The 26,804-nt window shown below is 47.6% G+C and overlaps 1 protein-coding gene across 1 annotated transcript in view; it reads left to right on the plus strand.

Annotated features, from left to right (window-relative positions):
- LOC119433463 (F-actin-monooxygenase MICAL3-like) overlaps positions 1-26,804 on the plus strand; it is a 417,931-nt gene that overhangs the window by 148,333 nt on the left and 242,794 nt on the right. The window lies entirely within an intron of this gene.

Here is a 26,804-nt window from a genome sequence, read left to right on the forward strand (position 1 = left end):
CAATCCCGAAGTTTCGGTCCAACGGCTGCATTGGATGTTGGGAAAAGTGGCGTTTGTGGCGTGTTTCTAGGAACGTACGGGAGGTATTCGTTGGTTCCCCTCTCTCTGCTTGCATTCCCCAAGCTTCCTCGTGCGCTCGATCAGGAAGGAGTTCCGCGGTTGCGTTTTCTCTGAATTCGAGAGCCTGTCGACTGCGCCAGCGCTGCGGTGTCCGTGTTTGTACGCGCTACTGCTTCCTCCTCGCGTCTCTCGTTCTTCTCGCAATATTTCTCGGTGCGTTTGAAGGGGTTCACGCGCACGACGAGCACTATCACCAGCGTTGTCGTCTCCAGAATTGCGGGAAACACGGCGGTGGGGGCGTCTTATCCGTCGCCCTCACTTCTCTCCGACGCCGCGCAATTTCAGGTTTCCCAGCGCGGCGCGTACAGAGGGAAGGGAGATGATTGAAAGAGAGATAGAAAGGAGAGGGTTGTCGTTCTCCCCCCTCCGAGCGGCTCTTTTCCTTTCGAGACGATGATGAGAGCCTCCGGCGAGCTGCGGAGAAGAGCGGCAAAGCGAAGCCTGCCGGCCGCGCAGTAGAAAGGGGGGAGAATCCGAGACCCGGTCAGGGCGTTCGCTCGTTCGTGCGTCTGCGGCGCTGAGAAAGAAGAACACTCCCACATCCCAGAGTGGCCGAAGGCAGCAGCTGTCCGGCCGGCAAGGGCGGGTTCTCTTGTCCTGGTGGCGCTTGGTGCGTTGGGGAATCGCCAGTGCCGTACAGCAAGATCGGACTTGAGCTTCAAGGAGCGGAGTCGCAAAGGCTACGACGGACGACGCAGCGCGCGCCAAAGCGTGCGCGTGCGTGTGTGTGTGTGTGTGTTCGCACCGCGGAGACAGTGATCTGCTCTCTCGCAAGGGCCCACTGGTGTATAGCGCAAGTGTCGTGTTTGTTTTGTTTTGTTTTTTCGTAGTGGCGGCAGTGCCGCTCGCTTGTGGTTTCGTTGTCGACGTCGGCGGTGTTGACGTTTTCGCAGCGCCGGTGGAAAACCGACGAGCGGCGTTGCACTCTCGCGCTGCGCGCGCGCAGCGTGCAAGTAGTGTGTTTGTGTGCCGACTGGTGTTTCCGTTACGGACTGTTGTAAACGCACACCCGGGCTGTTATTTGTGATCGCAAGACTGGATATAAGGTGCCGACATATCGCCCATTGTGAGAGCTGCGCGTACGTCTCGTTGTCACGCCAAAAGAGGAAGAACGAAGAAACTGTTGCTTTCGACCCCCGACGAAAACGTTTTTTTGCTCCTCTCAGTCGCTTTGCCGTTCGGTCAGCAGCCTCTAGTCCTGAACGCAACCAGCTGACGACCCCTCTCCGTGGCTCTACATTCTGATTTGTGACATCTGCCTGCGTTCATCCGATTGTCGCTGCGGGAAACCAGAAATAGTTTTAGTGAGTGTTGCTTTCAGCGACGGAGACGTTTCGGCTCGGCTCATTGCTCTCCGCGTCGCATCCAGGCGCGTCGTCGTCGTTCAACGACAACTGCTTGTGACGGTACCAGCTAGCCTCTCTCTTCCCACACTTCCGGCGACCACGCGGTGCCATTAGGTGAGTGGAATAACTAATTCGTTAATTATGTCTCTCTCGGCATTCTACATGCGCCGCGCGACGCAGGATATTTTTTTTTCTTCTTCTCACTCGGGGTTGTCGTACCCTGACCTTCCGGAAGGACGTGAGAAGAAACGAACGGGATATGCGTTTTTCCCTCGTGTACACAGGTGCGTGTGCATGTGTGTGTGTGTGTCGCTGGATCTTTGTGCGTTCGTTTCGCATTTCTCCCGCGCTGTTTGCCTCGCTTCTCGCCCATTTCACGGCCGAGCGCGCTGTGACAATGTTGTCCTCTCCTTGGGAAGCGCGCGAGCAGGGCGGCAACAGCGGCAGCATGGCTGACCTTTGCCGTCTTCCGGAGTCGGGCGCGTTACTGGCGGGAGTCGGGACGACAGTTTACGAGGCCGGCGTCGTGTTGGAATGCAGCTTTCGCTCGCTTATATACGCACGATCGATGGCATAATTGGTGGCCTCGAAGCCGTTCGGGGCGCGTAACGGCTGACGTTGACAACTTGCCAGAGGGTCACGTAGCTACAAGAGCTTTGGCAGGTCTGAGATGTGTTTCACGCATGCAGATTTCATTATCACCGAGGTTCCCTAGCTGTACTTCTCATTGCAAAACTTGTAATAGGCTACCTTAAATGTATATTTTATACCCCATTACTTTGGCCTACACTCTGGAAACATCTGAACCTCTAATTGCGTTGGCTTGTGTACATTACACCAGAAAATAACAGGAATTGAAAAGATTTTACGGGACTATCTTTCAGATAAACCTTCTGTCTACTGTGCTAACCTCATAAACACATTTTAAGTATTTAGTCCCGTATTTGTACTCCTAGCTATGCCCTGTACACCTCTAGCTGGGCTATGTACACCTTTTACTTGTTGACCACTGTATGTCATCCCATTTTGTGCCGTCTCCTTAATCTTCGCTTTCGATAAAAAGCTGTTTGGTTCCTTTTTGTTCCCCGATGCTCTTACGGCATAAAAACTTCATCAATCATCAAGAGTTCCGGCAGGTGATGAAATACGTCTCAGTACGGTAATTAAACCCTACCTATGTATCTTAGCCTAGTCGTAAAGCAAGGTGTAAATGCCATATTTACCTTCACACGGTGGGGGCCTACATATGGAAAGAATGGAAGGTGGATGAACCATTCAGGGTAAAGTGCCTCAGGAAGCCTAGCCGATGTTTCGATAGGTGGACCTATCTTTGTCAAGGGCGGTCGCCTTTGACATCTTTTGTCAAAGGCGGCCGCGCTTGACGAAGAGAGGTTATCCGGCCCATACGTCGGCCAACCTGTCTGAGGGATCTTGCACTGGTTCGTCTAACTTCTATCCAACTTACCCTTCTAGCAGCCGTTATCCACCATGGGAGCTTTCGCAGAACTCCTATGGTTCATTAATTAGGAGTTCAAGCTTGTATTTGGTGCCCATACCAGGGATAGTGTTTCTGTTGGGACGCTTTCTTTCCCTTTAACCCGTAAGGGTTTACTTGTATCTACGTTCTGCTTTTCTTCTTTCTTTCTTTCTTTCTTTCTTTCTTTCTTTCTTTCTTTCTTTCTTTCTTTCTTTCTTTCTTTCTTTCTTTCTGTGTGTGTGTGTGTGTGTGTGTGTGTGTGTGTGTGTGTGTGTGTGTGTGTGTGTGTGTGTGTGTGTGTGTGTGTGTGTGTGTGTGTGTGTGTGTGTGTGTGTGTGTGTGTGTGTGTGTGTGTGTGCACGCTACTTTCGGGTGAATACCAACGTTCTATTTTGAAAAGAAAAAAAAACGGAAGTGCATGACTGTGATTTATTCGTCTTGATTGTCCCATTCGTACTGCTGCAGCAACATACTCGGGAACACCGTCCCGCCGTAATCCGTAATGTATACCACAGCCTGCGACAAGGCCGAGTTTGTGTGTTATTGTACATGTGTGTGCGTTGTAAGCAGCGAAACTGTAGAGAATCAGGACGTGACGTAATAACCAACCACTTTCCAAGCGTTCTTGAATGACTTATTCGATTCACCGTTCAAATATTGCGCATTACGCTCGTTAACTATAAAACGTCCGCTCGTTAACTATAAAACGTCGTGTGCTTTTTGTTCAAGAGCCATACAGTAAAGCCGATGCCATTTCAAGCCGCCGATGTCTCCTTTTATTCCGACGGATGTGAATAAGAAAATTTTGCGCGAGTATTATACTTCAGAATACAATGACCAGCAGTTGTCAGGGTAGCTTGCCTATCCTGAAAACGTTTGCGTTCGGATGAAAGCGGAGTATCTGGCGATACATAGAAGGGCTCAAGGAAAGTCAGTAAATCTGAGGGGCCATAAAATATCGGTTAAGGACCGACAAGAAATACAAGAGTGGCGTTTAACAGTACATTAGAAAACTGCACCGCTTCAACCGTCGGAAGTCGCTATATGACCGGTAAACAACATTTGACAGGCATTCTCTTTCAGTCATCTTCGCTGATTCCGAGGTGCGTCAGCGATTGTATCAGTTTCGTCACAAATTTCGAAGGAAATTTGTGGAAGGTCTCGCCTTCGAATAGTTCTGCGTTATAAAGTGCCACGCTCATTATAGTGTCGGGCGAGTGCTTTACCACGCTGACGCTTTTTAAAATAAACGGAAGATTATTTAAAGCAAATGTATGTCTGCGAAATGGTGTTTCCCAGTCATGCAGTCGATTGGTGTGGTGCAGCCGTCTTAATATTTAGCTGAACGCGTATCTTGTATCTCTTGCTTTTTCGTTCCCTTGGGTGTCACTCGTGCGACCCTTACGTTCATTGACCTTGTTTTGTTGATATGCGGAAAATATGCGCAGAAGCAGAAAGTTAGTGAGGAGGACTACGTTTTATATGTTATCGATGACTCAATTTTCGTAAAAAGCTTTACAGGAACTCGCACGACCATACGACGCTTCTATAAGCGTTAAAATACGCGCCTCTGTATAGCGCCAGTAAGTGGCGCGCGGTGTTTTTGTTTACATTCGCGGTGACAACTTTAGAAGTGTTTCTGGCGGTTTCGTTGCCCGCAGACACAAACAAACACAGAGAGAATGACAAAGTGAGCCAGCGTCAGAATTACCTTTTTCCTGTATCTCTGTATTTTATTTTATATTGTACACTGTATGTCACCATATTTCGCCATCTTTGTACTCGTCACCATCTGTCTCCCGGCTGATACACATCTGTTGTTCGAAATCCAAGCAAAACAGAAATTCACAGGAAGATGGATGCGTGAAGTGACCGACGATGATCGAACAAGGAACGTCGCTGGAGCCGAAGTTTCGACGAGAGGACTTGTGTTCGTCACGGAGACAACTCCTGCCTTGACAAAGACAATTCCTCTTGTCGAAATCTGTGCCTCAGCGACATTCGCTCATTGCTAAAAAATAATTTAAAAAATAGGTCGTTGTTACTACTAGTTGTTACAGCATTTGCTGTATTGGTATGACTGCAGTTGGTAATGGTAGAGCTAGTGATATTACTGATTAAACAAGGTAGTCACTGTTATTAGTGGGCCTCAGCTACCAATTCGAAATGCAGTTAGCACCACCGGATGAATGTTCCTATAGCGTATAGCGCACATATTGGACCCACTCTGGAATATTCCAGTAACATTACTCACTAAGCAAGGTAGTCCGACATTGTTTAGGCAGTAATGTTACTAACGCTACCGTTATCAACTGAAGCTATGAACTCTCATTCCCCGCATCGCACTTCCTGCGGTCCGGTGCATCTTCTCCTCGTAATATTTTGTAGGGCATACAAAAAAAAAAAAAAAAAAACATAGGGGAGGGGGGGGGTAGGAGGGGGTCGGAGGGGGTTTGGAAACAAGATCCTTTCTCTGTTCTCGCGATCTCTACACAAATGGCCGGCCGTTCTTCCCAAGATCACGTGGACTGTTCATAGAAATGCATGCTGTGACAGTAGGTAGTACCTATGACGACATTTCTTCTTCTTCTTTTTTTTATGAACGTTGTTTGACCACTGTTAATCAATCCCTTGCTCGACTATTGTTGATAACATCCGTACTCTAGTTAGTCACGTGGCGACGGGCTGTGTGGCGACGCATTTACACTCCACTCTGCTGAAGTACCTCTGAGGAAGACAAAATTACTAAGAATAGAGCGACCACGTCGAATCAGTGTGGTTTGGCCGCTTTGTTATGGTGTGGAGGCGGCGCACAGGAGGGCATGACTGCTCCGAGTGGCTCAATTTAATCGCGCTCCGTGCGCAAGTACCACCCTTACACCCGGGAAAAAAAAAGAAAGAAAAAAGGAGAGAAAAGAAAAAAAAAGTAGCTGGCGGCGTAATTTAGTTGCGACACCAGCTCTCTACCGTCGACGTCACCGTCTCCGCTTTACCTTGCTGGAAGTGTGCGCACTGGAACGCACGGCGCACTGTTGGCCGACTTAACGGGGCCGCCTCAAGGACGATCGATCGATTCAAGGTCTGTTCTCTCTCTTCCTCCTCCATCCTCCTCTCTCTCTCTCTTTCCCCGCATCGCGCTTCGTGCGGTCTGGTGCATCCTCTCCTCATAATGTCATGTAGGGCATATAAAAAAAAAAAAAGAAAGAAAGAAAGAAAGAAAGAAAGAAAGAAAGAAAGGGGGAGGGATAGGAGGAAGGGGTTTGAAAACAACATCCTTTCTCTGTTCTCGCGATCTCGATACAAACGGCCGGCCGTTCTCCCCGAGATCACGCGGACCGTTCATCTTCATTTACCGGCAATCCGAGGAGTCCGCGCGCACTCAGTGTAAATGCATTAACGCGGATTCGTTTGTTATGGACTGCTAGTGTGCCAGCAGTGCCAAGCAGGCCAAGAGCACAAAGAAGGTAGCTTACACTTCCCTTATTACGACGATATCGTATGGTAAGGTGGTGTAGCAGCGCAAGCGGGAACATAAACAATGGAAATAGAGAGATAGAAATCATAAGATGAAAGACAGAGAGGTTATAACCAGCATTACTGTTCGGTTGGCTACTTCGCACTGGAGGACGACAAGGGGTAGAAAAGAAGTTCAGAGAAGATAAGAAAAAAATCTGCCCACACAAGCACGAGGAAGGCAACTGACAAGGGCTATTTTTTCATTCAGCCCTGATGTTTAGACGCGCACGCACACACAAACGAACGCGTACTTTAGAGCAACTCGAGTTGACGTCGGCTGGTACTAGAAATCAATATTTTTGTTTGATATGAGGGAGCGATTGTCAAGCTTGTCGAGCGTGTTGCAGACACGAGACGGACACAAGATGACACGTCAACATTTGTTGTTGGGCTAGTTGGTTTATACTTATCTGAGGTGTAATAGGAAAACACAGGTGTCACGCATACACGGCGCTATTTGTGTCTTTTTGCGTACGTGTTGCCGCTTGCGCCACTACAATGCCACTAGAACCCACATTGCAAATCTCGTCGACTATCCTATCAACTTAGTTGAATTAAATTAAATTATGGGGTTTTACGTGCCAAAACCACGATATGATTATGAGGCACGCCGTAGTGGGGGACTCCGGAAATTTGGGCCACCTGGGTTCTTTAACGTGCACCTAAATCTAAGTACACGGGTGTTTTCGCATTTCGCCCCCATCGAAATGCGGCCGCCGTGGCCGGGATTCGATCCCGCGACGTATCAACTCAGTTCTAGCGCAATTCTAGGCACAATTTCAACTCTGCGTCACAAGCCTGAATTCAAACTCTCTCAAATTGCAATGCGTACAGTTAGCGTCCCCTATCATTTGTCCTTGTGAAAGAGAGAGAGAGAGAAAGGATATATAGGACAACAGCGAGATCAACCAAACCTGGTTCTGGTTGTCTACCCTGCACGGTGATATTCCCCTGCACGGGGATAGACGGAGCGAGGGGGGCGCCAACCAAGTCAGGATCGACATGCCCTGCTTTACTGAAAAGCTTCTAAACAACCAAAGTAAAAAAATCACCTTAATGGAACTAAGGCTGACAGGTGAGCGAGTTGGAATGAATTCGTAGTGGAAAAAGACATCGCAAAAATTACGGTACGGACAGTACCAAAACAACACAGGCGCATAGAAAACGGCTACTGTTCCTCTGGATTGCATTTTTGTGCTGACGTCGATACTAATTACGCAGCCATATATTCATACTTCCTGCACTGCGCAGGCCCTGAATCATTCAAGAACAAACACATCCGCAAAGAAATCATTTCACGTGACTTTTATATAGCTTCTCATGTAGCCAACTTAAGCTACGAGCGTGCCAGAGGAAATGTAGATGTGAGCACCTATAGTACGCTATCTCCAGGATCAACAACACTGCGACGTGTGTTATCGGAGAGAGAGAGAGAGAGAGAGAGTTCACGCTGGGTGTGACCGACATGTTCAAAACCCTTTATCATCTCGCAGAGTCCGCGAGAAGTGTCGTTTGCTGTGTCCGTGGAAGCGTCTGTTAATCCATCAGGCGCGAGTCTTCTCTGGCGCCTCGGCGACATCTTCTTGTTATAGCTTTCGTTCCCTTGTAGCGCTTTCCGGAGGGGGCGCTTCTGTGACAAATTGCTCGCACACTTCGCAGGCGCCGTTCTTGACGTCGATATGTGTAGCGGAGACTGAGCGTGCTTCTCAGTGTCGTGAAAGCATAGCATCTACTTTCCGCATTAATTTTGGTTATTTAGTTCACCCTTCTTTGTATACGTTTATGAGGTTCCTTCTGTTGACCTTGACCAACGCGTCGTGGCTAATGTCACGTTCGTATCCGTGCGTTGGGCTCGTCCGTACGACATATGAACTTGCTTAGCCGAAGTGGCTGCTCTTGAGCCCAGTGTATACTGTGCGCTGCCCTTGACACGTGTCTACAGCAGGGACGGCGCTATGCATGAGAAGGATGGGGGGGACATCTATAACGATCCTTGTATAAGCAAACATGTCTCGACATCGTTCGGGCAACGTTATTTCTAAAAGGGGTGAACGTACGACGAGCAATGCGAGACTAAGGGTTACATCCCTACAGAGACGAGGTCCTGTCGGCGGCGAGTCTGGGCCGATTAGGGTTTCTCTCTTTCTTCTTTTTTTCGCAGTCGGGTCGGAAATCTTAGGCTCGCCCTGTGCCTCTTCGAAGACCGGGCGAGCGGCGTGTGTGTGTGCCGCACTTGTTTATTCTAGGCCCTTTATATAGCTGCGGTTCACAGGCATAGGCATGGCGGCGCATGGCAGGCTCGTCGCTCGATCCTGACTCCGTGTCCCGCGACGCCTCTTTCTTTCGAACGGAATGTCCCGTCCGTGTAGAGCAGGGCGACGTTTGTTTGCCTTGGGGAGACGCGAAGCAAACCAGCCGCCACGTCGGTATACACTGGGAGTCGCCGCCAGCCGAGCCCGAGCTCTGCATGAAGCGGAAACGAGCACAAACGCCGTCATTATCAGAGCAGGGGCCATTAGTTACGCTTATTATATCCAGATTCGGGTGCCCTGCTTTTTGTTTTTTTTTTCTTTTTTTTTTGCGAGACGCTTGTAAAATTATGCTGGCGATCGCTGCGGGTTTGAAGCGGCAGATGTATGTGCTTAATTGAGCAGAAGCGAGACACGAGGGGCTAGTTTTCGTTTAACGCGGCTTGAGACGGTTCAAAAAAAGAAGGAAAAAAAGAAAAAAAAAAAGACCTGCAGAACAGGATGGCGCACACCCGGAACTGTGGCACACATCACAAGGCGTGTGTGCGTGTGTGTGTGTGGTGTGTGTGTGTGTGTGTGTGTGTGTGTGTGTGTGTGTGTGTGTGTGTGTGTGTGTGTGTGTGTGTGTGTGTGTGTGTGCGTTTGTTTGTTTTTCTGCATCTTCGTTTTTTTGAGCTGTTTTACCGTCACAAACATAATCGCGCACAGATGGCATGCATGAACCGGGTATGGCCCGTGGCTCCGTGCATTATCATCGTCATCATAATTGTCGGTCTGTGTATGTCTTGAGCAATATTAACGATGACGCCCTCTCCCAATGGTCTGCATTTACACTTATCCACCGTCAACTGAACTTGCGGTGTGCCTACAGATTTACCCGATGTAATCGTTCCAACTTATCCTCTGCCGTTCTCGAGTGCTTTTCACTTCGTGGTACTAATTTTATTACTACATTGACATACTTGCCGACTTTCAATTTTCCGTAATGTTTACGAATTAATCCTCCTTAATCTTCTTAATCTCCTTAATTCTTAACCTCCTTAATCTCCTTAATCCTCCTTAATCTTCTTTTTTCTTCATCAAGACAATGCAACCATTTCTTGGCCATACCCATAGTGGGTAGGAGCCTGGCGATAGCTGCGACCAAGGGTTCATTCAGAATTTCGATTTGGGGAGAGGGGGGATTGTTACCAGAACGCGGGGGGTTGTGAATACGACTTATTGGTTATAACTGTTTTTTAGCGAATGGCGGGGGGAGGGGGGTGGAAGAGGTTCAAGGTGCTAGCACTCTTTTTAATACGTTGTGTTATTTATTTAACGCCGCACGCACTTTTTTTTTTCAACAAATGATGACGGCTTTTATTCTTTATCCCACGCACTCACTATTGTCGCCACTTAACATCCTTGTAAATGTACAACGAAGACGCCGCAACGTTTCAACTTGGCTATGACAGCTGGGATCGGGCAGGTTTCTTGTCTGATTTGCTTTTTCGTCGTGTAGTACTGCCGGTCGTAAACAGGCATTCCAGCAGTCAAGAAGTACAATTTAGTATGCAAACTTGGCCCTCCGCAAACGGTATACACGAAAAAAAAAGAAAAACTTCCACGTAGAATCTCCTGTGGGAGTTACGACGTGGTGTTCAGTGGTCGCACGCTGATGTGTTTCGTATAATTACGAGAACGACCGCGAAAGAATCGTGAAAAAGAGAAGCGCTGTTGCAACACTGAACTGTTACGTGAGATCCGCGCGAGACGACGTAGAAGAGGCGAGTTGAAGCAATGTTCACCCGTGTTACAGATAGATAGCCCGCAGCGAATGTGGACGTGGGGTGAAATGACGAGGGAGATGTAGAACGAATGAAATGTATGCAACATTTATTAGGTGCATTGTCTCTTACTGGCTGGTTCTGGTGCGGGTGGCGGCGCCAGGTGCGCTGATAGGCGTTCTGATCATTATAAGCCGCTTATCGCTTTTTAGCGCATTATCCAACCACTTCGAACCACTATGAACCGTGATCAACCGTGCTCCGGCGGTGGTTTCGTCTGGTGCGGCGGCGCGGGCCGTATCTTGAAAGCGATGTGCGATGCCGACAGAGAGTGCTGACTGCTGATAGCAGAACTGCTGATAGCAAACTTCCTCGAGCGGCCTGTCGCGCGGCAGTTTTGCGTGTATTCGTGGGCACCTTTCACGCTCGGAAAAACACTTTTATGTAGCACGTATTGAACAACAGAAAGCTGTATCGGAAGTTTTTCGTGTTGCTCCACAATTTTATCATTGACACTTTTCGTCTAATTATAATATTTGAGCAGTTGATTAATCAAAACTGATTATGTAATTAGGCGGAATGCAAAAAAAATAATCAGAGTATCTCCGAGAGACGGCAAACAACATTGCCTTGGTTCTGTCCAGGTACGTGGCATTTGCATATTTCTAAACCTTGTTGCACGATAGTTGGGACACCCTGTATATAATCCACCTAAAGGACGAAACAAGGACAAGTGCGTCACACATCCGGGAAGAGATCGAGTGGACGTTAGACGCGGTGATTTCATCACGTGACCCCGCCACGTGGCCGCGGGTTATCCCGGGTATATCGACCTAGTTTCGATTATACCATCTCTGCGATCGGCCCACTTTGATAATACACTGTCTCTGGGATCAGCTCACCTTACTCGGACAGACACCGACCGATCAGGACCACCAAACCCCGGGAAGGAAGGCACAGCAAGTATCGCTTTAATAAAGGATACTTTTAATAATTCGCTTGAAGCCCCATTTTTGTTGCAGTGAGGTTATCCAGGTGCCGTTTGTTGTTTCATTGCGTAATCAAACTAGCAAACAGAGCCGGTCATCGGCACATCGGTAGGAGTACAGTACAGATGGCTACATGCGGTGATTCGTGTGCCACGTCCCGTCTCTTAACGTTCGTGGTCAAACGACCAGACAACCACCCATCGATTGAAGGATTGGATTGTCGCAGACATTTAAGGGCACTTGTTATCCCTAAGTGGATGAATGCGAATGTATTGCGACGGCATCGTTCGTGCACTTGCGTGGCCGTCCTGAGGAGCCGGGCGCAGCTACTGAGTGAGAAGTCGAACGTTCGTCCATCGCAGCTCACGACAGAACTCACAGAAATCCGCGCACCGACTGGCAGCGCCGCGACGCGCGGCGCTATTTATAGGCCGGCCACCGGCGAGGTCTGTCTCTGTGACCACGTGACTTTTCGTACCATCTCCGGCCACGCCGCAAGTGCCTAAAGCTTGAACGCGTGATGTACTTGTGTGCAGGCTCAGTGGTGTGTGTCCGGGATGGGCTGAGAATCACGCAAAAGACTCTTGACGTGCAACCAGCGCTCTCATGACGCGTGGTACTCAAACTAAACTTAAGCTCGGGCCCAACTCCGATGCCGCCTATTCAAATGCATGTAAAACGCGGAAACGCTTTTCCAAGATAACCCACCGACTGGTTTTAATAAAATTTGTTGCATTTCAGAGAGATCAATTTAAATTCTAGTGGTTGCAGGAAGGAGAATTGCTATTTAGGACCTGAAGTTCTTTTTATAAATGTTGCCGAAAATTGGTAAACTTGAAAAAAAAGAAAGAAAGTAGAACCACGATGTTTACAAATTCTTAGCTCTGCACCAAAAATAGATGTCCCAGTTCTGTAAACTGCATCCGTTAGAATGTCTAGAGCGGACAGATTGCGTTTATTAATTTACAGCTGCAGTTACAGCAATTTACAGCAATTTACAGTTACAATGTTTACAAGAGTTTTTCAAAAGTCATATTCAGCAGTTAGGGATAACTTTAACAGGTACTGTATAAGATATACATTTTGTCAACTTTATTAAGTTGAAAACTGCATTATTAAATGCTCTTTTCAGAGTGTTTATATTGTTTTTCCTTGCGGAGTCCCAGAGTTCTAAACTTGAGAATTTCGTTTTTCGAAATTTTGCAGTTTTCAACAATTATTAAAGATATTGATGGCGTAATAAGGAATGCGCTTCCTGCAGTGTATATATATATATATATATATATATATATATATATATATATATATCATGTGGCCAGCTCCCCTACTGGTATAGGGCCGTCGTGTGTCTTACTTTCTTCACTTCGCGTGACGAAAAACCAAAATTCCGAGTACACGGTCTTGATCGAAAATACGGCCACCATTTACTTTTGACTATCATATATATATTTTTTCTCAAACAGCAACCGTTCGCCAAGTTTTCAAATTCACGACGTGGCGCGATATCATCAAATGCGTCAAACCGTACACCAACGGGCTTCCATCGGTACTGCTGGTGCTTCCTGTTATGCGGGAAGTCGTCCCTATGCGTGTGAACTTTTCCCATTATTTGAAACAAACAACAACAAATAGTTTTTTTTTTTTTTTGAAGCGAAGCTCTATATGGCTAGGCGAAACGAAAAAGTGTCTGTTAGTCGCCTGTCCACAGAAAACTGTCATCATCAGCATTGACTCGAGCGTCGTCGTCTTCTTCCGCAGCTGGCTCAGTGGCGCTCCTCGGGTTGCGCTCGTGCTCGGCACGCGCTCGTGCCACTGCTCCCGCGTTCATCGTCGTCGTCTTCTTCCACAGCTGGCTGCGTTGCCGCTCATCATTCCAGCGTAGAATTTCACTTCTCTTCTGTCGTCGTAATGGGGAGGCCGCGTTTACGCTGGTATGAGCCATTTCATTGCTTAAGGGGGTATGAGTGATTCATTGTCTTACGTGACTCACAGATTTAATTTTGAAGCAATTTAATTTCGAAGAATCGCAAGCGGCGATGGCGGGCGTATGCTGCTGACGTGCACGCTGCCGATCAAACTAGAGACATCCAACGCAAGCGACAACGGCGGACTGCGGGCATACCGTCAGTGACATCGTTCTCTCCCTCGCAGCCGAACGTGTGCGTAACCTCATTAAGAAGCACAAAGAAGTAACCAATAATTGAGAAATACTTTAATGAACCGTCGGGATTAACCCAGTGCTAAACACCGGGGCCGCACGTTTCAGCTTCGCTTGTTAACCATCTGTTCGGAGTGCTTGGGCGGTGATAATTACAAAAAAAAAAAAACTCTGTATTGCCAAATGTATCATATATGCTACGCCGGGTTTGATGGGCCAAAAGGCTGATCGAAGCGCGGAAAACTTAATTCAAAGTCCATAGTTGCGTTTTTGATACGTTGGAGTGAAGTTTTCGCTGTGGATAGTTAGACAAATTACTATATAATCAATTAGTGCAGCAGTTAAGTTATAGATGAAAAAATAACAGTGCTTTTTTTTTTCTGCAAGTGTAATCTCCGAGTTTCCTTGATGTGTAGCTGTGTTTGGGCATTACAGGGCTAAATTTGATTTTACTTCTTTTTTTGTTTTTTTTTTCGAGAAACTACAATGCCACGAACATTACAGAGCGTGCATGCCGAGACAGGAGCACCTATAGCGCTTTTACGAGACGACTTGTGCCATGTTCCGAGGCGCATAAATCTATCGTCAAGGCCCTTCGGTCACACCGTACGTACCGAAGACCACGTGCCTTTGACATGGGATGATGAATTTATGGTTACCTGCTGGCGGAACAACGTGTTCTGTTGTGCCCTGCATCGCCTCTCTCTGATCCCCCTCCCCGGTGGCAGTGCCAATGCGCCTTGGCAGATGGAGAAGGGGCTGCAGTTGGTTTTGGAGACTTTATTCATTTACTTTGTACTAGAAACCCCCCAGTGTCTTGCCTGAGGGTATTCCAGTGGAGCGACAACCCTCTCGTGGGAGATTCTGGGCGTATAGATATCTCGCTCAGTGTCTCACATATACGCGGTGCAGTTTCCTACGAGGAAACGCATCAATTTGCTTACCCAAGGCGCGAATCCGTCCTTATTTGAAGCCAGACGTCTTCTGAGGACGGATATAGCCTGTTTCCCATAGTTCCGGTTTGGTTTGCCACCGCAATAAGAGATTCCGGTGAGAAGCCGTGACGCTATCGAGAAAGTGCGTGGCCACCAGGATAAACACTGGAAGAGCTTATTGAATTAGGCCGCTCTTCGTAAGGCGGAAATATCTGCTCCCCGATGAGTGCGAGCTATCAGAAGTCCACGCACGTGTTGGTACATCCTGCAGTGCGGTGTTTGCTCGGGAGCGCGTCTCTTGAAGCAGCAGGAGATTGGTATCGCTGATTGGCTGCACGATGCGGCACACTTGCAACCCTGTGTGTCGCATTGCAAGCGGGAGTAGCCGCAACTCCGAAACTCGGAAGCGAATATGGGACCGACACGGTATACTCGTAATTTCTCCGTTGAGAGAGCGAGAAAACATTGCTGCTTGCTCCTGAGGAATTCGCAGCAGCATTCGTCACAGCGTTAACGGAGCGGCGAATAGTACCGTGCCAGCTATTTCTGCGTCGTTATTCAGAGCGAGCTATACTTTTAATCGTGGCCTAGCGGCAAAAAATTAGTAGTTTCGCCCGAAGGCGAAGCATTGAAAGCGATAGCAAGGTTTAGCGTTGCGCTAAGGCGTCTCAAGAAGCAGGCGTCGCGTCCCGAGGGCGGTCGAGCATATGAGACCGAAATAATGTCATCGCCGTTTTCAGCGCCCACACAAAAGGATTATATAGGCTTACCCTGATGTTTACTGGTCCGTGCATGTGTACATGCATGCACCACGGTGTTACATGCATAACAGCTGCCCAGCGGGAACGCTGATGTGCTTGCGTGAGCGCAAGCCATGACAGCGGAAGCTGCAGAACGCTGCCCCGGCTACGGCAGGGCCGACTGAGAGCAGCGTGACCGTGTGCGTCCACTTGGCTTCGTCGCTCTTGCACCCAAACGCACTGCACGCCTAGGGAGGCCTTCTTACCCTCCACGCGTGTGCCGCGCATGCGCGTCGACACCTTGACAGCACGGCGACGCCGACGGCGACGGCGCAGACAAGTCTCGAGCGTCCGTACAATTGATATCGCAATAAAATGAAACGCCCGTGTACGCCGATTTCTGTACACGGTTGAAGGTCCTGTGATGTTAGCGTGCATGCAGCGTGCAGGGAGCAGAACCGACACGTTCGGTGGCCAGGTAGGCGGGAAAAACAAAAAGTTTATTCTTCCAGTTCCTTTCCCACGTTTCCGGCGCTCCCATGTGCGAGGTCTCCGTTGCGCGGTATCGTCTTGTGGGCAATGTTTGTTCAGCCGGCCGCTGGAGCGTCGCCTCCTCTTTCGCCGTCGTTGGTGCCGCGGGTCACGTGACTCGCAGCCTACAACACAGTCCACTGGCGGTCACAGTTAATTTTGGAGCCCTCGTAGCGTATGCTCGCGTTAACGGCGAATGCTTCCAAGGTGACCGCGTCGATGTTGTGATGCTAACATTTAGATTAACTATCGTGTACTCAGGGCTGTTATGTAAAATGGTCTGCGATACCATGTTAGATTAGAACGAGAAGCTGAGTAGAAGTGAACAATTTCGGATTCCGTCGATTAACTAAGCTTCTCCGTCGATCATAGAGAAAAATCGCCAGAGCATACGGAATGATCTGTAGAACATTTTAGATTCGGTCGACGAATTGAGAATAGTGTATATATGGACTATACCTTATATTCAATCGATGCACTTCATGGCCCGCTATAGCATGTTAAAATATTGGTTGCTGAACTGAAATGTTCTGTAGACTGCTTAAATGTTCTACTGATGGGCACGGCCATCTTGAAAAAAAAAAGAAGCTTGTATTGTTTTCTCAGTTAAGTTTTTACTACCGCTAACTTTCCACGCTTGCGCACTATCCACTCCGTCTGTACTATTATTTTGCTTTCCGCCAATGCAGAAGGAAGGCTTCTATTAATTGAATTTATTCGTTCATTCAGGCAAACATGCAATTCATGCAGGGTGGTTGTATGGGAGGAAATGGCAAAAAGGAAACTTACTCGAAGCGCTCCCTTAAGGCCTTTATACGCGGCGCGGTGTTTATCCGTGTCTTGACTTTAAGGGGTAGTACCCTGTACCTGACTTCTCTCTTTCTCACACTACTTAAAATGAGGAAATGATCTTACTGGCACAGTAAAATCTCCTTAAGTCCACCACGATTGGTCTACTGTAACGGGCTTCCACCTCACTTCGGGCTTCCATGACGCTTTGAAACGTCGGCTGATGGATGCCGTTCGGCCGGCCAGTCTAATTATGCGCAGCGACCCGTGGCCATTGTTTTCATCTGTGGCCGCTCTGAAGTCCTGATGAGTGAGTGTGCCTTGTTGGCTTGGTCCGGCACTTATTTCCTGCGTCCATTCTCCGCTCCTTTCTCCTTTTACCGCATAGTTTACTAGGCTATTAGACAGATGCATCTGCTTGGGCGGGCTGTTGACATTGATGCTATTGTTGCGGTTTCCAAGAGAAAGGCTGCAAACACAGCACTTGAGCGTCGGGGCAGGGAAAGGGGCATTGACCGAATAATCAGACGTAAAGTAGCAACTATAACGAAGTTTTGAGAAAGCTAGTATTACCCACCCCAGACCGATCGCTTATGAAGGTGAGAAAAATCTTACTACAGCAAATGGCACGTATACCGATGAACACAGCATGCCCCTCCATGCACAGTCAACCACAAAAGTTTACGGACCACAGGGTATCAGAAAACGTGAAATTCCCGAGCAGCCTGTAGCAGTAGCCAGTAAAACTGCATAAGACAATGTTAGTATATTCTAGTCGAGGCCCGAAATGCAAATACCAGGCTGCGATGTGAGGCTGCGAAGATATTCAACTTTTTCTCAGATTTCATGGTCCGTATTATTTTGTGGTTGATTGCACGTATAAACAAGATGAATATCTCTCAGGTTCGTTCTGGTAAAAATGTATTTCATTTATCTAAGTACCCAAATGAGCATCGTGCAGCGGTTCCTTATTGTGAACATTTTTCATCCTAGCTTGCAGCATAATCTCATGGCGTTTGAAACGTACCTCACAGGTGTTTTTCGTCTTTATGACGTCAAAATGGTCTTCACACAAAGTAGCGCAAATTTTCGTGAAAAGCCTGTTCAACAAGGCGATTACACCACTGACGAACCACTGTTATTGTTCAGTAACGTTTGCGAAATGTGCTGTTCTGACAGAACGTCTTTCGTATCATTGCATGTCATCATCCTTTGATCATTGAACATTTTATTGTTTGTGCAGAAGCTAGTAAACTATAATAGTTGCGAACATTTCCAATCTCATGCAAGCAGATTTCACATCACCACTGATACACAGTGACGCATTTATCTGACTCCAAGTTAGAGCAGAAGATTTTTTCAGTTGCCCAACTATAAGGGAAAATATTAAGTCGAAGCTAGATTGAAAAATCAGGCTTCTGTATAATGACGAATTCGTCATTCGTAGCGACATCAGAGCTTTTGTAAGCGCGAAAAGGACGAAAATGGAATATCGCAGTGGCGCCTCTTGTATGCGGACGATGGTACCTCTCAGGTGACGTCAGAACTGACTGATTCACAGAGGGCGATATAGAGGGAGGTCACGTGCGGATTACGTCAACTCGTCAGTTTTGGCGCGAACAGTAGCGGGACATTCGGCGGGAATATTGTACGCAAAAAATGGTGTATTGACGCACAAGCAATGGTGATAGATTGCTAGACGAACAGTCTATCGATCTAACTCGACCTAACATTGTCTTTTAGTGTCACTTTAACATTGAGAACGGTGGAAGCCGATGTGCGCATGGTTACACACGATGCCAAAACGAAGAAGGCGTGAGATGAGCAACTCAAAAGTGACCTCCTTTTCCTCTTTCGTACTTTTGCAAGCTTTTCGGATCCTCTCTCTTGGTTCAACACTGATGTGAGCCCTCTAGCACCTAGGAAGCGTACATCTCTTACTCGAAACAAAACCACGTCTTGGCTGTTTCGTTGTTTTGTAGTGGGGGGCTCATTGTTGTAGCCACGCCCCTCAAAGGAAGCTTCTCTTTTCTTTTCACTTTGATTGTCCTTGCGCTCTTACCCCGTTTATCATCGTTTTGTGTTATAGTTTTGCCGCTGTTGTCGATCTTTAGTCTTACACCCGCCTCTGTGCTCTCGTTCTTTTTGCTGCTTCGTGCTTTCCTCGTAGTTCTATACTATACAACGCCGCTCTTCCCCGTCGATTCAGCCGTCGTCTACCGCTTCGCGTCCTCTGTACAGACAGTTTTATCCACGCTTTGTTGTTGTTTTCTTACTGTGCTTCAGCTTATAACAACTCGGAAATCGCTCTCCGCTCGACAATCCTCCCACTGGAAGGAAGATCAGGGGAGCGGTAAAGTTGGAACTCTTTCTTTCTGCGTTCCTGCCATCCCGTCTTCCTCGCGTCATATACACGCCGTCGTTATTGCCGTGCCAGGATACGGCCTTCAGCACAAGCGGAGAGGCTGTATAGGTTCAGCCTCCCAAGAAACCACTTAGGCATCTGGATATCGTTCGACGCCCTCTTTTTCTATTTTTTTTATTCCGTTTTTCGCGTCTTTTCCTCTACCTTGGGCCCGATCGGTGGTCTGGCTTCCTCGACTCTCAAAGACGATTGCTTTTCAAGGTTGCCCGGCTTGGTCCTTGCTTGTCCAGGTCGGACTCGGAAGAGGCGGCGTTTAAAGAGCTAGCGGCAGGGCGGAAACGCATTTCGACGCGGTCCGAATTGATTTCCGCTTTCTTGTGCGCGACGTGGACCGTAGTAACGAAACTCTTTTTGAGCTTGAGGTTTCTGTGGGGCTATTGTTCCTGTGTGGGCCGTTACGTTTATGCTTGCCACGCATGGGCGGTCTACGATGAGGTTTTGGCTACTTTTGAACTGCAGGTCAAAGAGAACATCGACGCACTGCTGTCGGAGGGCGCCTCAGAGCAATGCGTTCAGGGTGTTGCGATCCAGAAACGATGCCAAAGCGTGTTCGCGTTTCGGTAAGCAGGAAGAAAAGAAGACCCGTCTTCTCAAAAGTCAGATTGGACAGCCTTGGCGACTGGAATGAACTCGAACACTCCATATCAAAATGTGCGTTGGTGGTGGTTATGTGCGCCGCACTATAACCACTATGATGTCCTGTCTCAATTCTTGATCCGTCTGTGTTACGCTGTATGCAGTAACATTCTGAGTAAAACGTAACTTCGAAGAGCCTAAAGAAAACTGCTCCCTTAGGTGAAAGTTCATTGAAGTGAGACATAAATGAGGAGCGTGGTACGGAAGACGACGCGCTCGGCCTTTTCTTTCTTTTTTTTAAATTCGTGTAGTTAGTTGAAGGGACATGTTTGCTCAAGTGGCATTCCCCTGTATGACGATCTGCGACACGACTGTGCAGCAATTTGACCGCATGTGTTCCCTGCACGAAGATTATGGTTGAAAAGAAGAGTTCGCGCGGCGAGTCTCATCCACCGCAATGTAGAGGCGAAACGAAATCAACAATTTTGCGAAAATCAATGGTAAAGTTCTGAGTAACAATTACCGGGACAGTTTGGATGCGTAGCGAAAATACCTGCTTTTTTTTTCTTTTCTTTGTCATGCAGAATGAGTTGTAATTTTACTTGAGTTGTCCTGATAGCTCAGTGACCTTATCTGTTCAAAATGTTATACGAATGCGCATTAAGGTATATTGTGATAAAGTAATTCATGGTTTGAAAAGTAAGATGTAGACAACACAGGCATAAGAGCAACTAAGATAATGACACCAACGTGCAGTCCGTCTTTTCTACGCTCTACCTTTTCAAACCATGAATACTCACTTACCCACTCTCTCAGCTTGCTGTCGAATGTTCTAAATGTCATAAATGAAATTGGCGCAAAGGCAAATTTAGGTAACCTTAAAGAACAAGCGTTTTCCTCAAAACGTTAACTGCAACGCCCATACATTTCGTCGGACACTTTGAAAATTGAATATTAGTATCTCGAAACTGGTTCAGTCTTGAGAATTCATTCCAAGTGGATACGCCTTTCGAACTCAGCGGCTATAATTCGTAGATTAAAAGATGTGCCGTAAAATAATTCATTAAAAACTTAACTAATTTATAATAATTATTCAATTAGGCGTTTTCATTTCTCGTGGAAGTAATGGCTGCCTCATCGAGTAGTTTAGATCAAGGATTATAATTGTGCTATCTGCCAAAGGCAATATTTAAAAAATTGGTGCAGCTAAAATGAAACGCCCTGTATAGTACATCGCTTATCAATGCCCACTCTACTGAGATAGTATCTACTCGTCGTTTCATTAGCGCTTAGAATTCACTGCTACTTACCATTATGTTCCAACTCTCGAAAGACTCTGGTCAAACAGTCACACTCAGTAAACGTTAGTGAAGACCAAGTGAAAACACACAGTCGTGAAACTAAATGTATGCGAGATCGTCCTGCCGTGGAACGTTTCTAGCGCTAAGCGACTGTGATCGAGATTCCCCGTGTCAACCGAATGGTTACGTTAAGCTACTACGCCGTAACGGAAGGAGATCGTATCCTCGTTACACTAGCGGCCTCGCGCACTTGAAGCACGCCCTTTCCCGAGGCCATGGGAAAGAAAAACCCGCATGCCGAACGTATTACGTGTTGTTCTAGTACGCAGCAAGGCATTCGGCATCCCTCCAGGAACGATAAACGGTTGGATCGTAGCGTAATATATTTCTTATTGCTCTTCGGTTACTATTGTGTAGCGAAGTGTGCAGTCCTCGTGCGCTTCGACTTTATATTTGCGGTAAATGTGGGACCTATAGTGCATGCAAAGGGAGGCCCAGGTTACGTCACCACTGTCGGCTATCTCAACCGGTAGCCTTTGAGGCCATGTCTGTAAAACATACGAGCAATCTATGCGCGCACACTACACGTCAACGGAAACTGATGGGCTTTTCCGGCTGCCTAATTCTTTGTCGCATTAAAAGCGTGCAATCATGCAGAAACTGTAGCTGGCGCCTACCAGTCGGGTGCCAAATACACGTCGGTGCCACGTGAAAACATTTTGTGATTTCCTGGCAAGCTGGCCAATCGGCCAGCCACCAAGTCTTCAGTCAGTTGGTCAAAATCATTCTGTAAATAAATCAATCAACCAATCAATGAATCAATTTTTGTTTCATACGTGCGAACAGCTTCGAGAAGTCTCCACGTGCCTGCGCCAGCTGTAGCTTTAACTTCATTGCACGGTTTTAGCTTAGTGCAGAGGCTCACCTGCCCTTGGTGTTGCGTAGATACTGCGCGGTTTCTTTTGATAGCCACTGACAAATGCGCTACCGCCAGCCATCTATATGCAAATGAGCGGTGAGTCAGACTACGGGGATTTTCTCCCGTAGCGCTGAGCCGAGCTTGGGGTATCCGGGAACGCATTAAATTGAGAGAAGTTCATTACTCGCGCCCTTGGACGGCCGCGGTGGCGACCTGGTAATCTGAATATTTAGGCTTCATGAATGCCTTCATTCGTTAACTCGTCGGGGTAGGTTCAAGGTGAACGCATTCCGACGCTTCTCTGTTGTATATTTTACAGCTTAGGGATTATTTGAAACTTGAAACGTGGTCGTCCTTTAAGCGTTAGCGCGACTCGTCTCAAATTCCGCAGCCGGTTCAGTTTCGTCGCGGAACGCGCTTGAGCAAGAATTCTCAAAGAGCGATAACGACATTCTCAGACATCATTCTCAGACTTTCTCAAACTGCTTACTTTATGCAGTCATAATCACGTGTGTGATCATTTCCTTTAAACTGTAGGTTGCTTTATTGGGGACTGTGGTATTTATATTTACTTACCGTCCGAGTGCGACTATTAAACTATGTGTTACATCTGCTTTCCTCTATTGGTTTGCTTGCTTTAATTCGTTTCTGCTGGTGTTAACGTCTTAATGGAGTATAGTTCTTACTATGTGTCTATGTTGCGACCAAACAACTGTCGCGAGGAAATGTGCACATCTTCTTATAGGCTTCACTGTAGCATCGCTCCAAGCGCTACACTTGCAGCAGGATTGACCTCTCTGGCATTCATTAAACTATCTTGCTTGCTTTGCCGGCGAACTCAACTACGCAATTTATGCGCCAAACTTCCGGCGTAAGGCTAAGCCGAGGTACGGTTGCACGTTTTTTGCTCCTTTGGCGCAGCGATGGTTCAGCGAAGGATTAAGAGCTCTTTCTTTCGATTCAATTAGCTCCTACTCCACTTTCACTCTGTGGGGACAGACTTACTAGCGATCCTATTGCTCGAAACTTACACACCGAAGAAAAATAGAGATTCCTCATGTCACCACATTCGTGGCAACTTAATAAACACGCGCAGTGCAGCTTCCTTGATGTGGCGACGTTTATTTGCGGTGCGAAAGAACAACAACGGACCGGCATGCCTGCACGTCAGTCTGTCCTCCTCTCGTGATAAACAACCTTCTTCCTAACTTTTTTTTTTCTTTCCGTCCGATCGGCCGCCTTCCTGCTCACGGCTTCGTGAGACTCTCTCCATGGCGCGCCATCCCCACAATGGCGCCGCACCTCACAGACAACAAACACTCGCCACTGACAAGCGCTCTGGACTAGACAACACCCTTTCCCCCCGCGTCTCTTGGAAGTGGCAATATCCGTCCAGTATAGCATGGGTGGCAGGGGATTCCTCCCCCTTCCATTGGCCGGGCGCCTGCGTGACACAAAAGCCATAACACGGGCGATGTCAGGAGTGTCAAGAGATCGTGACGCGAGGAGAGGAGAGAAAGAGAGCGAAAGGGATGAAGCGGGCGATCGGGATGGAATGGAAGCGTTGTGCGTGCGTTGACCCTTCTCAGTTCGGCGACGAAAGAAAAAGAAAGCTGTCGTCGGTAGTGTAGTTCTACTGTCGCCAGTCCAGTCGTTCGTTGTCGTTGGATCCACGGACGAAAAGGGCCCTCCGGCTGAATCAACAAGATTCCTTTTGTGCTCACTTCTTAGTTCCGGTGTTGTCGCTAAGGCCTTGCGTAGAGCCGACTTTGTTTATACTAGTGTATGTCCGAGTTGCTTCGGCTTCAGGGATGCCAGTAATTGGGGGATAACAGTTAGGCTAATCAACACTGATGGGCAGAAGTTAAGAGAAAGAGATAAGGAAAGGTACGAAGGTTGATAGCCAAGGTCGCACTCGGTTGGTTACCCTACACGTGGGGAAAGGGGAAAAGAAAAATAAGATGTTTAGGACAGTGCTAGTGGCTATATGAGAATTGCAAGCGTAACGTGAAGAGCGCAAGTTACCCGATGAAAATTGAGAGCAAACATGGTCATTTGTTGGGCGAGCTGATGATGAGATCACCTTCTTGGTAGGCAGCTCGAACAGATGGCCAAATGCGTGTCAGAGTGTGTACTTCCTTGCCTCCCCCCTTCCCCCCCCCCTTTTTTTTTCCATCCCAAATTCTCAATTTATTCCTTTCTCTTTCGTTGATCAATTAATTTATTTCTCTGTATGTAACTGGAAATTGGGGCTACTGTTTCGTCACTGGCTTCTCCACAAACCATAAAATTTTAATTGATTAAAAGGACGATGCTGTCAGGTGAAATGAGAAAACTTCCTGAGAGAGTTATTTTTGTCATCTTATTGAAGTGCTCTCTCCCAAGGTAATAACTCACCGCCTCCTTCCATTCTATGTGAACCTGACTGCACCCACAGGCGACACTACCAGCGACGGGATTGCGCAAGTATTCACAACAATTTAATTGTCCGAGCATTCTTTAAGCTGCGGCGTTACTTCAGTAGCAGGCAATTTCTGTTTTAGCAGAAATCACCGCCGCCATGACTATGAGAGCCGAACCGGTGACCTCAATGACTACTCGCCACCTCACTTGTCTCCTACCCGATTTCTATTTCATTTCATCCATTTTATTTATTATTGCAGTTGACTCTATATAGGGTAGATTTCTATGTCAGCAGTGAAGATGTCATTCTATCTGAACAAGTACTACCAAAGTCATAAAGATTATGTAGACAGCAGGCGTAACCGTCTCCGGTACAATACAATGCAATTCAATCCCGAAATGGCACTTCATGCAATACAATACAATAGCATACAATACAATAAACCACTTATAGCTATACTCCAAGTGGTACGTGTACAGCAGGTAGATGTAATCACATGAGTATAACGGCGCAATTTCTGGTAGAAAAGCGGAAGTTGTTTATGTTAAATTGAATTAAGTTCTGGGGTTTTAAGCGCCAAAACCACGATATCATTATGAGACACGCCGTAGTTGAGGACAGCGGATATTTTTTGACCACCTGGAGTTCTTTAACAGGCACCCAATGCACGGTACACGGGCGTTCTTGCATTTCGCCCCCATCGAAATGCGGCCGTCGTGACCGGGATTTGAACCCACGTCCTCTTACTTATCAGCACAACGCCAAAGTCCCCTAAGCAGCCACGGTGGGTGAATTGTTACTGTCGAAAGGTTTACTCAATTGAAATGAATTTTACAGCGAAAGCTGTATATGGCTAGGCGAAACGAAAAACCGTTCGTCCCATGTTTCTCTAAACGTCTCCATTGGCTGCGCCGTCAGTTACGTCGTTCTCTACGCGCGCAATTGGCAGCACCATTAGATAGTGACGTCATTCTCTGCATCGGCCCTGCTCTGCCCGCAACGCCGGCTCCTCGGCTCGCCGTTGTCGCATGCGTTCGATATCTCGAGTTAGCTCGGCGTCGTGGTTAGCAGCACTCGCCCGCCGTTGGCGCTTGCGTTCCACTAGAAACACAAACATGTAACCAATAATTGAGAAACGCTTCAATACAGCGTCGAGATTAACCCACTGCTAAACACCGGGGCCGCACGTTTTAGCTTCGCTGGTTAACCATCCGTACGGAGTGCTTGGGTGGTGTTTTTTAGTCATAAATGACCGCCCCCAGGAAGTAGGTTCATCAGAGCAGGGAACGGAGACTCCAGCTCAATGACTGTTACCAATTGTGCATGCGTCGCGTATAGGAAAAGCAGCAATAACTTGAAAATGAGGCCCCGTCTCTCGGAGGAAAATGAAAAAGAGGGTGATGTGGAGGGAAGGAGGGGGGGGGGGGGGTTAGGTTGACAGTAGTTACTTCTTCTGCCAGTTCTATGAACTCTAGAGCAGCGGCAGACCTCGGCGTGTCATGCGTCTTGGCTTTTTTTCCCTTTCTGTTTGCGGAGAAAACACTAACCATTAACCACGACCGCGACGGGCTCGTGACTCGCGACTTTGCAGCGGCTTCGTATCGGTTAATACGGGTTTGGCGAGTCGCCAGGTTGGAGGAAAGAAGCAGGAGGTCATTGTAGATGGAGAGGGGGGGGGGGGGGGATACAGGAGTATGGGCAGCGCATACCGGCTTCTCGCATTTAGCTCGAGAGATGATGTGGTCCAAACTTACGCGCTCGGTCTAGTTCGTGCACTACGCTTGGGAAAACGATTTCCTATAGTCATCTGCCTTACGCGCTGTTAGCTTATAATATTATTTGTTTCGGATTCCTTCCTTACGACCTTCTTTTTCCGTTATTGTGTTCTCCCTCTGCTACGTAAAATTATCGTTCCTTCGTGTTGGAGGAGGAAAGACGGGTCACCGATAGCTCGATCTATTTATGCTTTCTCTGTGTTTCCTCCAAAAAAAATTGAAAATAGAGGAAACCATAGACACGGAAAGAAGGTACGGCGAAGGCATGAAAAAAAAAATGTGGTTGATCCCTCTTATATAGGAATCGGTATAGAACACGAAAGTGAAACGTGTCTTCACAGAAGTAGTGTAATGTTTATTGCACATTGATATATAATGTCTATTGGTGTTTTGTGGCTAAAGCGCCCTTAGGCGTTGATGCACCCACGCTGACGCCTGGTGGCACGTCTCCTCCATCACGACTACCAACGTCGATGACCATGAGCAACCGTCGTGCATATGGAAGCTGCACTACGCTGCACACGCTAGCACAACGCGAAAGACGAAGCACGTAACTGACACACTAATACAACGCGCAAGACAAAGCACGTAACTGAATCGTCACCGAGTCAAATCAGCGCGTACAGCGCGTCGTAATTGCAGCCTCCGCGATCAACTTCATAAACATTTTCAGAGCTAATTGCGGAGGCCACGCTCCGCTGTGCTGAGTACGGTGAACGCGTTGGTAGTGCTTCTTGATGCCAGCGTCCCTTCGAATGCTGGCATCGAGGCGTCGTAGTGCTGAGACC

Source organism: Dermacentor silvarum, chromosome 11 (genome assembly GCF_013339745.2).
Source record: "Dermacentor silvarum isolate Dsil-2018 chromosome 11, BIME_Dsil_1.4, whole genome shotgun sequence".
Taxonomy (NCBI): Eukaryota; Metazoa; Arthropoda; class Arachnida; order Ixodida; family Ixodidae; genus Dermacentor; species Dermacentor silvarum.